This window comes from Rhinoderma darwinii, chromosome 5 (assembly GCF_050947455.1).
Source record: "Rhinoderma darwinii isolate aRhiDar2 chromosome 5, aRhiDar2.hap1, whole genome shotgun sequence".
Taxonomy (NCBI): Eukaryota; Metazoa; Chordata; class Amphibia; order Anura; family Rhinodermatidae; genus Rhinoderma; species Rhinoderma darwinii.
The window spans coordinates 48,739,028-48,751,416 of NC_134691.1; the positions used below are offsets into that span (position 1 = coordinate 48,739,028).

The window sequence follows — 12,389 nt, forward strand, 5'->3', positions numbered from 1 at the left end:
TGTAGGTAGTACCACACCCCCTTGAAGATAGCACCATACGACACCCCCTTTATATAGCGACAACCCCTATTGATAGCGCAAGACACTCTCCCCTGTAGATAGCGCCAGACACCCTCCCCTGTAGATAGTGCCAGACACCCCCCTGTAGATAGCATCAGACACCCTCCCCTGTAGATAGCGCCAGACACCCCTCCTGTAGATAGCGCCAGACACCCTCCCCTGTAGATAGCGACAGACACCCCTCCTGTAGATAGCGCCAGACACCCCCACATTGAGGCTCCCTCTAGGAGTGGAATCCCCAGCCAGAGCACTGCCGACGCTCTGGCCGAGGATTCCGCTCCAGGAGGATCCCCTGCTGTCACTGTCCATATAGGGACAGTGACATGAGGGGCTCTCTCTAGGCTCGCTTAAAGTAGTGCTGTGCCCTGGGAGTCCTCTTGGCAGTTTATAACGGCTGTCACAAGGATTGATTCGTGAAAAACGGCCATTAAAAAAAGGTCCATTGAGTTCTATGGGGGCCATCTGGCCATGAAAACGGCCAAAAATAGGACATGCCCTATTTTTTGACAGCCAGTATTCGCGGGGTGTTAAAAAAAAGTTTGTCACGGTCGTGTGAATGTAGCCTTAGTCAAAATGGTTGCCCCGTTAATCGTGAAAGGAAAATAATATAATAAAGTTAACAATGGTAAAATAAAAACAGATTAGAAATAAAGAGTATGTTTCAGCATAGATTTTTAATCACAAAATAATAAGGTGATACGTTAAGAAGAATCAGAATAGAGACAATTATAAATACACATCTAACATTGTACTATTTACTGTCCTCGAACTTATTTCCTTGGCTAATAAACATGCTAATTGTTTTCTGTGGTTGATTTGGAAATCTGTATTGTGTACATATAATTTCAGTGTGTTTCCTTGCCATAATAATAGACAATACCACATTGTGCTCTGAATCCTAAGCTCATATAAGCAGCCACTCCTCGTGTGCTTATAAATCCACATATTTTCCACAGGACTGAGGATGAGGACAATATAACAGTACTACAAAACTTTTTTCTATTTTATTGGGCATGCAACACAATATCTGCACGTACCGGCCTATTTCAAAATACTGTTATGTAAGATTGGAGATTGCTATAAGAAAATATATTCCTGAGCATGGTACAGGGTAGCTGGCTCAGTAATATATTTTCTTATAGCAATCTCAAATTTTCAAGACTGAACTCCGGTATGTCTTAATTTCCAGCATGGGCTTGAAGCAAATGAATTCCTTTCATCAGTCATTAGCGGAAAAATGTAGAGAACGTCTTAGGAACAATGCCGTCTATTATATGCCATTAGATGCCATTCTGAGACCTGAAGATTTATACTGTATTATTTATATCATAATGTTATTCTATATACCGTAAGTTAAGTCTGTAGGAATAACTCACAACATAACAGGTAGATACTAGAGATTTCCTGATTTTCCAAAATTTGTTTTGCGTCAGATTCTTTTGAACCGCCCGCCAGATTCGATTCGGTCCAAATACATTTTATCGGGAATCAAAATTGCCCTGAAAAGTCGTGTATGACACGCTGAGGTCTTCTATGACTGTGTCCAACCCCTCTCAAACTCTTTAACGCCAAGACAGCATTAGTAATGTTAGTGAGGGTATGATCACACACAGTGTTTTCAGGCGTATTTCGGGGAGTTTACACAGCGAAAAACGCTTGAAAAATCGGAAGCAGAATGCATACAAATATTTGCCTATTGATTTCAAAGGGAAATACGCCATTCTGTTCCAACAGGACGTTTTTTTACACCTCGTTTTCAAAAAACGGCACGTAAAAAGAAACCCGTGAAAAAGAAGTGCATGTCACTTCTTGGGACTTATTTGGAGCCGCCATTTTTCATTGACTCTATAGAAAAACCGCTCCAAAAACGGCTGTAAAAAACGCTGCAAAAAACGGCCGCTTAAAAAACATCTGAAAATCAGGAGCTGTTATTTTCAGACGTTTTTTAGTAAGCATGTGCATATACCCTGACAGTATCAAAGCCATCCAAAATATTCATAAAATTTTCATAAAAAGTGTGGAGGACAATTTTGTTCGCTTCAGTGTGATGGCGCCACCTCTCCCCCCTACCCCCGCTGAATACCCTCTCTCACGGTTCACTGGTGGGTGAACAAGACAGTACATGGATGACAAACTGGGCCAGTTCCAGCCACTGGTCCAATCTGCTGACCCAGAGGTCCATAGGGTCAGGGCTTAGGTTGTCTGCCAGAGAAAGGGCTCAGTCCAGGTACGACGCATCCATTTGCTGATGTGCGTATGGTGTGCGCAGAATAAGAAAAAACTGTTCCATCAAGTGCAGCAAACTGTATTGGCTGCTGCAGCTGCTGGGGGGGATGCTGTTGCTACTTGTAGCAATAGCACTGGCAGAGGCGGTGGAGCCACGACTCAGCGGGGGGCGGAGAGGGGCCTCCTTGTCACATATGTGTCTTCTTGGCGAAAGCTGCAGCACAGCTGGGCATAGAGTGTATCCTGGTAATACGCCAATTTTGCCTACCTTTCGAAAGAAGGAAAAAATTCCCTCATTTTTCTTTTATAGAGATGGTCTAAAGCAGGGGTCTCAAACACGCAGGACGCAATGCGGCCCCTGAGGTTGTCTTCTGCGGCCCGCGGGGCATTGAAGCTCCCTCGGTAGAGAGAGCATGCCAAAGGAGGAGCGCGCCGGCGCTCTTTCATGATGTCATGAAGGAGCGCAGTCCCTTTCCCGCGGTGCTGGATCGTTGGTGGTAGGTGAGCAACGGCCCACAGCACCCTGTAGATAGTGCAAACCCCCTGTAGATAACGCCCCACACAACCCACACTGTTGACAGCGCTACACCTCCCCTCACTGTAGTTAGCTCCATTGGAGCAGATTCTAGGTGTGGAATCTCCAGCCAGAGCATTGCCGACGCTCGGGCCAGGGGGAATTCCTCATATATGGACAGTGACTTCAGGGGCTCCTCCAGCAAAGGAATCCCCGGCCTGAACGTCGGCAACTCTCTGGCCGTGGAATCTGGTACAGGAGTATCCCCTGACTTTACTGTCTATATATGGACAGTAAACGAATCAAAGAGAAGAGGCAGCACTCCAGATGGAAGATGTCAAAAAGCGTTTTCTATTCACCTATATGTGAAAAGGATGCAACGTTTCAGCTGCTCAATGCAGTCTTTGTCAAGCCATGAAATACAGGTGTAGCAGTCCTTTTATATAGCCCACCGTGGGTGGGACAAGGATACAACATTAGCATATCAAAAAACATTACAAGTGTGAATATCTAACATAATCGCTAAAAGGGTAGTGCAGCGTTTTAAATAAACATAGTGATGTCAGGGGCTCCTCCAGCAGAGGAATCCATGGACAATGCGCTCTGCCATGGGGCACTGTGACAATATCTACAGAGGGCAGTGTGGCATTATCTAAAAAGTGGCTGCCCAATCTTGACCTTCTCGTATTTGCCAAATGCTACCAACCGAGCAGCGAGACTGTGTTTAGCGACACTTAAACTGGGAAACTGGATTGTTAAAATAAGCACGTGGAGTAAACGCGCAAATTTACGGTAAGTTTAAACCTAGCGCTATTATTATAATCATGTAGTATTGTTATAGTACTGTAGTGTTATAGTAATGTAGTATTATTATAGTAATGTAGTATTGTTCTAGTAATGTATTATTATTATTATAGTAATGTAATAAAATTATCGTAATGTAGTATTATAGTAATGTAGTATTATTATAGTAATGTAGTGTTCTAGTAATGTAGTGTTCTAGTAATGTAGTATTATTATTGTAAATTATTATTATAGTAATGTAATAATTTTATAGTAATGTAGTACTGTTCTAGTAATGTAGTATTGTTATAGTAATGTAGTAGTGCTATGGTAGTGTAGTATTGTTATAGTAGTTCAAATAACTAATTGATTAACAATAATTTTGTATTGTATCAAATTTTAAAGTAATGCGGCCCGTCAGCTTCACATTTTTGCTTTGTGCAGCCCTATTACCCGGTCGAGTTTGAGACCCCAGGTCTAAAGCATGGCTATCCAATAGTATTTGAATACCTATCACGAGATGTGAAGACATATAGTATTTCCACAACTGGATAAATGATATACAGCACACAATTTGTACCATGAAAATATAAAAAAAACTTTAATAAAATACACATAACAATATATTGGCCATCAAAAGATAAAATCAATGATACAAGCAATAAAAGAATAGCTTGGAGATACAGCAGGGACATATACGTATAACATGCTAATAAAATGTAAACATCATGTGATGTGGTAAGGTGCAGACATCTCTCCATATAAAATAAGATATAGCATAAGCAGTATAGATAGGACAAAAACCTTATTGTCATATATACCTAACCAAGGTATAAAACACAAATTCAGAGATATAGCAGTGGATAATATACTAACACTGCATAGCAAACATAAAGGTGAGCCTAAAGTCAAGGCCTCAGAGAGCTGTACCAACCCGTAGACTGCATGATCTGTCCCACAAAAAAGTATCGCCACACTAGACGCCCCCGACGCGCGTTTCGCCGTCAGCTTTCTCAAGGGGGATCAAGTGTGGCGATACTTTTTTGTCGGACAGATCATGCAGTCTACGGGTTGGTACAGCTCTCTGAGGCCTTGACTTTAGGCTCACCTTTATGTTTGCTATGCAGTGTTAGGGTATGTGCACACGTAGTGACCAAAAACGTCTGAAAATCCAGAGCTGTTTTCAAGGGAAAACAGACCCTGCTTTTCAGACGTTTTTTGACCAACTCGCATTTTTCGCGGCTTTTTTATCGCGCCGTTTTCGCGGCGTTTTTACGTCCGTTTTTGGAGCTGTTTTCATTGGAGTCTATGAGAAAACAGCTCCAAAAACGTCCAAAGAAGTGTCCTGCACTTCTTTTTACGAGGCGGAATTTTACGCGTCGTAATTGCCGTACGACGCGTAAAATTACGCGTCGTGGGAACAATACAGCATTATACCCATAGAAAGTAATGGGCAGATGTTTGACAACGTATTTGAGACGTATTTTCAGACGTAAAACGAGGCAAAAAATGCCTCGTATACGTCTGAAAATAGGTTGTGTGAACCCAGCCTTAGTATATTATCCACTGCTATATCTCTGAATTTGTGCTATGTACCTTGGTTAGGTGTATATGACAATCAGGTTTTCGTCCTATCTATACTGCTTATGCTATATCTTCTTTTATATGGAGATGTCTGCACCTTACCACATAACATGATGATTACAGTTTATTAGCATGTTATACGTATATGTCCCTGCTGTATCTCCACGCTATTCTTTTATTGCTTGTATCATTGATTTTATCTTTTGCTGGCCAATATATTGTTATGTGTATTTCAATAAAGTTTTTTTATATTTTCATGGTACAACTTGTGTGCTGTATATCATTTATCCAGTTGTGGATATACTATATGTCTTCACATCTCGTGATAGGTATTCAAATTTTGTCTCTTTTGATGTGTGTGGACACATGATAACTCTTTTGGTGAAAGCCCATGGTCTATACTTGAATAAGTATTTACTATCCAATAGTATTCCCTTTGCTTGATGCTAACAATACGTTTGTCAGCATGTAAGCAACCATGCGTTCTCCGCACGGTGCTGTAATAGCTGGTCATGGCCAGCATCATCATCCTCATTATCATGTCTGCCACAATGAGTGTCAGTTTTGTCCCCTAGCTGTGACAGTGAAAACTCTAGCTCCACATCCTTCTACACTTCCTCCTACATTCAACATCGTCCGTATGGATCCCCGACAGCCACAGCGTGGCGAGCAAGATATGGGAGCTGTTCTTCCTCCATCCCCTAACGTACCGTTTTCTCCAATGTAAATATCAGGGGGATGACCTCATTGATGCTGCTGCTGTTCCTACTCTCAAATCTGGTGGCGACACGCGTCCCTGATGAGCTGCCACTTCAAGAGCTCAAAATAGCACTTGCTCCCTACTTTGGTGGTTTGGTGCACAAAGTAGTCATTGACCACTTTACGCTGCTCGTACAGATGGTCCAGCATGTCATGATAGAATTCCAGTTGGAACGTTGCAAATTAAACCGTGCAAAGACAAACTGCTCAGTTATTGCAAGTCCAGTAGTGCGTTCCTAGCTATATAAGATCGGCTGAAGTGAGCAGACGCTTTCCTGGACATGGTCAGCACCTTCTGCAACCCACTATACATTTTTTTAAAAACGTTGCACAACCAAATTTATAACGTACGCCGTGCTGGGAGCATGTGTTTCATTCCCCAAATGCAGTGCAGCCACAATATTTCTGGTGCTGTCACTGACGACGTTGCCCAGTTGTAGTTAGCAGGGAGACATTCAGTGGGAAGTGTACTGCTGGATGCACAACAACAACTGACCTGCTTTGTGGTTACTCTCGTCTAGGCTTATCAGGTGCAAGCAAAACAGATAAAAACAAGGACATTTATGCAAAAACACCGAAAAAGGCCATACTTACAAATGGACACAGCCAGGTCTGAAACGCTGATGAAGGCGAGTGAGCAGGTGCTTTAAATAATAATAGCCACTCCCACTAGTCTTGAGGGGAGTGGTATGTGGTGCATGGGATGTGTAGTAAGAAATAATAAATGAATAGTGTATGTGCAAGTGTAATAATGTAAGTGAAATATAGGGGGCAGTAATGAGTAAAGTGGCTAAAAAATAAATGAATAATGGGATGCAAGTGTGTGAAACATGGAGGGATAGTGTGTAGGTCATGAGACGCAACGTGACTAGCCAGGTAGAAGCCTATTTGTGACGCCTTGATAATTCATAGAGCGGGCTACCCTGCTTGCTAGGCCAAACAACAACGTTTCAGACCTGGCTGTGTCCATTTGTAAGTATGGCCTTTTTCGGTGTTTTTATCAGGTGCAAGACAGCATGGTAGCGCCAGCTTCCACATATGAAAAGAGGGAGAGTGAGCTCTGCCATGTTGCTGTTAGGTACGGGAAGATGTCCATTAAGGAGAACGTGGAGGAGTTGGATAAGCGCAAGGTGTCAAAACCAGACTGGCACAACAGTGAAGGTGTCACTAGCACCTGGCCTTGTTGCGGTGGTGCATCGTTGCCACTGCCATGCAAAACATTGACCCGTGAAAAATATGTACTCTCCCTCTCCATAATGCTGCTCCACGTGCTGGTGGTAGCATGCACCGTGCCACACAGCGCCAATTCCAAGGAGTGGCCCAAGTTCTCTGCCACTCGAGAATACAAGTCAGGGACGGCTTTCTTTGAGAAATAATTGCAGCTAGGTATCCTCCTTAGAGGCTGAGCGCACACTATCAGTTCCTTAAAGACAGTGGAATCCACTAAGTGGTACGGCGGAGACTGCACCGCCAGCAACTTGGCATGGTGGGAGTTCAGTCGGCAAACAAGCGGATTACTGGGTGCATATTGTTTCCTGCCCAGATATTCCGTTGTGAAAAAAATTCAGAAGTCACACAGTGTATCTACAAAAAGTGCACTGTATTGTTACTTGTTGCTGATGTTATTTTTGGCAAAGTTTGACGCAGAAGAATATGTAAAATTTGGGTGGCACTATTAGTAATTAGATATACAGATGTAGCCATCTCTAACTTGATTCTGATAACTTGCTGCAGCATGATATCACACAACAAAAGCCATTGAAAAAGTCAAGATAAGAGATCTAGAGACTGTTTATTTAATGCGTTAAAAGTCAAGGTAAAGACGGCTACATCTGTATACAAAACAAAGATTGACATCCCGTCCGTGACGTCTGTATCAGCAGGCAGTGGCACGCTATCAGCACCAGGATTTAAATAAAAATCTATTTATTTGAATGAAAATGTCACTTGGACACAGACTGATATATAACGGCGCTGTTTAACTGCTTGACGCAGAACAATATGCACATTTTTGGTGGCACTATTAGATCTATGTAAAACAATCAGTGATGTCATGCCTCTGGTGTCTGTTTCAGTAGGCAGCGGCACACTGTCAAAATTGCAAATACAAATTAATGTAAGAAATTAACTGTATATCTACAGCAGCACTCGCTCCATACAATGGCTCTCTGTGCCTGCCTAACTAACAGACAGACACTGATTCTATCTCTCTAAAATCTATCTCTCTATTAAAGTATTGTACATTTTTTCTAACAATCTGTCCTCTGATCCCTACTCCTTACTATGAAGCACACTCATTGATACTAATCCACTATCTATCTGTATTTTGTTTTTTAGTATTTCTCACTCTCTGTCTGACGTCTTCTCTCTCCTACCTGTATCCCCACAAAGCAGCTGCATTTCTTGGTTGGGCTGTTTGTAGTGGCTCTGACTCATATGACTGTTGTTCACGGAGTCATCACTGACTCACTCCTATAGCCCATATGATTGGTTGTGCTAGATGGAGGGCTGCCTGTAAGGCATTATTGGGAAGCCCAACAGGCCACCACCCGAGGTCATGTGATCCTTCTTCTCCGTCTTCTTGTCTTCTTCTGATCTGTAAAATGGCAGAGGTTCTCGTACAGGCCGGATCCCAAAAGTTTTGGATCCGCTAAAGTCCGAAACAATTGGGAAATTTGGAATGAATTTGATTAGTGTAGAATCAATACGGTTATCTCAAATACATTTTATTATTTATATCAGAATATTTACCATGTTTCCGCCAAGAGTTCTTTATTCTTGCCCTTTGGTCAACCCCAGCTTCCTTTGTCTTTGTATTTGTCTCTTTAACAAGCGACCAATATCCAAAAAGCAACATACTATGTTGCTTTATAGATATGAGATGAAGTATCAAGCTATTTCTTTGGCAATGTATTAATTAAAATTGACCTGTCACCCTGATATAAAACTTCAGTGGTGCCTTGAAAACATCAAATAAGAAATGGCCTTGTTAAAAAAGGAGAAACAGTCTTGCTATTATATGTCATTCTTTACATACCATTGTGAAGGAGCAAAGGGCAGACATTTCAGGCATAATTCTTTCCACCATAGAGACACATGAGGATCTCATTATTGCATATTGTATTTCAGCAGAGTGTTTGCTTGTATGGGGTACAGAAGAGTAACTGCAACTCTAATATTCCACAAACTACTATAGTCTCACAGCACTAGTTCTTTGTGCTATGGAGCCATGACTACTTTCATTATGTAGCTTTGTAGCTCCATCCATTTTCAGATTATTGCCCGGGACCATAAACACTGCACGTTATCATCCAAGGCCCTATACATTACATATGGTATTATCAGACTTGACCCTACTCATCACACACTATCAGCCTGGGACCTACACATCACGCACTATCAGCCTGGGACCTACATAGACATCACGTATTCTCAGCCTGGGCCCTACACATCAAACATTATCAAACTTGACCCTACAGATCACACATGATCAGACTTGACCCTACACATCACATATGATCAGACTTGACCCTACACATCATACATTATCAACCCGGGCCCTACACATAACGTATTATCAAACACGTCCCTATACGTCACACATTATCATCCTAGGCCCCACACATCACATATTATGAGCCTGGGGCCCATACATCACACATTATCAAACTTGAGATCATAGCTTTCTCTGCGTCTGTGTAATACAGCCATTGCCCCGCTCCTGACAAGTGTTCGCCCGCGGTCAGCATGAGGTGATGCAGCCGATGCTACACTAACGTGCGGCGGCAGCTGCACTGAAGACAGGACATGGGCGTGTTTTGCATTTCGCCCACCATATTCTGTCTTCAGTGTCGGTGCTTATTAGTGCAGCGCCGGCCGCATTACATCATGCTGACCGCGCGCGCACACTTGTCAGGAGCAGGGCAATGGCAGTATTACGCTCTGACTACATTTGGCCGCACAGCTTAGCATTGAAATACATGAATTAACGGTATCGAACCATTTCAGGGTGCAAGGCATCGAAATAGAATCAATATTTCTCGTGCAACCCTAGTGCTAATAGTGTATTACAGAATGTGAAGGTTGTTATATGTTCCTTATATTTTTACTATCTTGGATATTCCTCAATTCCACACTGTGTTCCATTTTCGGTAAACATAGCTGCATTTTCTCTGCCGTTGCAAGGATTGTTATGGTTAGATATAACTTTCACAAATAATTATAAAACCTGTTACGAATATTGCTGAATCATTCACAAATATGTATTTACCACTTGAACTCTTTAATAATAGTAGAATATTATTATTGGATAATCCACTTTAAGGAATGCACCTTGGCATTTATCCTAATTTTCTTTTTCAAATCTATAAAATGCTGAATATAAATAATTTAAATAATAAATGGAACCCGTCTCTGGTCTCTTGTGTGCACAATATTATTTTCTTTTACTGAGGAGTGATCCAGTTGTTTGACACCATGTATGTCACAGGTAATGAGCCTCTGCCATTCATGTGATACATTATCAGCCTCTGTTCTCCACATCACACATAATGAGTCTGCGCCCTACACATCACATGTTAGAACCCAGCCCTTTACATCAGACATTATCATCCTTGACCCTACACATGTTACAATATGACCCTGGACCCTACACATCGTTCTACATTACATTATACAGTATGATTTTCGAAACCTGAAACATCATATCCTATGACCCTGGGTCTTACACATCACACTTGATGACCCAGGGCCCTACACATCATTATCAATCTGTGCCCTCACATGATGCCTTTGTAGCATATTCCACTTGTCAACAGTAATTTCCCTTTCCTTACAGTGTGCTTTATACAGTTAGGTCCAGAATTATTTGGAAAATGACACAAGTTTTTGCATTTTAGCTGTTTACCAAAACATATTGAATATCCAGTTATATAATCAATATGGGCTTAAGGTGCAGACACTCCTCTTTAATTTGAGGGTATTCACATCCTAATTTGAGGAAGGGTTTAGGAATTACAGCTCTATAATATGCAGCTTCCTCTTTTTCAAGGGACGGAAGGTAATTGGACCATTATCTTAAAATGTATTTAATGGGCTGCATGGGCTATTCCCTCGTTAATCCGTCATCAATTAAGCAGGTTAAAGGTCTGGAGTCGATTCCAGGTGTGGCATTTGCTTTTGGCAGCTGTTGCTGTGAACCCACAACATGAGGACAAAGGAGCTCTCAATGCAAGTGAAAAAAACCATCCTTAGGCTGAGAAAAATTAAGAAATCCATCAAAGAGATAAGAGAGCCAAACAAACAGTTTGGTACATTCTTTAAAAAAAAAAGAGTGCACTGGTGATCTCGTGATCTCCCAAAGACCTGGACGTCCACGGAAGACAACAGTGGTGGATGATCGCAGAATCCTTTCCATGGTGAAGAAAAACCCCTACACCACATCTACCCAAGTGAAGAACACTCTCCTGGAAGTAGGTGTATCAGTATCTAAGTCTACCATAAAGAGAAAACTTCATGAGAGCAAATACAGAGGGTTCACCACAAGGTGCAAACCATTAATCAGCCTCAAAAATAGAAAGGCCAGATTAGACTTTGCCAAACAACATGTAAAGAAGCCGCCCAGTTCTGAATCAGCATGGAACTAAGATCAACCTGTACCAGAATGATGGGAGGAAGAAAGTATGGAGAAGGCTTGGAATGGCTCATGATCCTAAGCACACCACATCCTCTGTAAAACATGGTGGAGGCAGTGTGATGGCATGGTGGAGGCAGTGTGATGGCATGGGCATGCATGGCTGCCAAAGGCACTGGGTCACCAGTGTTTATTGATGATATGATTGAAGACAGAAGCAGCCGGATGAATTCTGAAGTGTTCAGGGTTATAATTTCTGCTCAGATTCAAACAAATGCAGCAAGGTTGATTGGACGTCGCTCCACAGGACAGATGGATAATGACCCAAAACATACTGCGAAAGCAACTCAGGAGTTTTTTAAGGCAAAGAAGTGGAATATTCTGCAATGGCCAAGTCAATCACCAGATCTCAACCCGATCGATCATGAATTTCACTTGCTTAAGACAAAACTTAAGGCAGAAAGATCCACAAACAAGCAACAACTAAAGACGGCGGCAGTAAAGGCCGGGCAAAGCATCACAAAGGAGGAAACCAAGCGTTTGGTAATGTCCATGGGATCCAGACTTCAGGCCGTCATTGCCTGCAAAGGATTCTCTATAGTACTAAAAAAAAACATTTTATTTATGGTAATGTTAATTTGTCCAATTACTTTTGAGCCCCTGAAATGAGGAGGCTGTGTAGGAAAATGGTCGCAATTCCTAAACGTTTCACAGGATATTTGTGTTCAACCCCTTGAGTTAAACCTGAAAGTCTACACTTCAATTGCATCTCAGTTGTTTCATTTCCAATCCAATGTGGTGGCAGCAGAGCCCAAATCATGAAGATTGTGT

General features: G+C 42.0%; 1 protein-coding gene across 2 annotated transcripts in view; it reads left to right on the forward strand.

The window, feature by feature from the left end:
* CPQ (carboxypeptidase Q) overlaps nt 1–12,389 on the forward strand; it is a 485,238-nt gene that overhangs the window by 403,058 nt on the left and 69,791 nt on the right. The gene's annotated exons all lie outside the window — the stretch shown is intronic.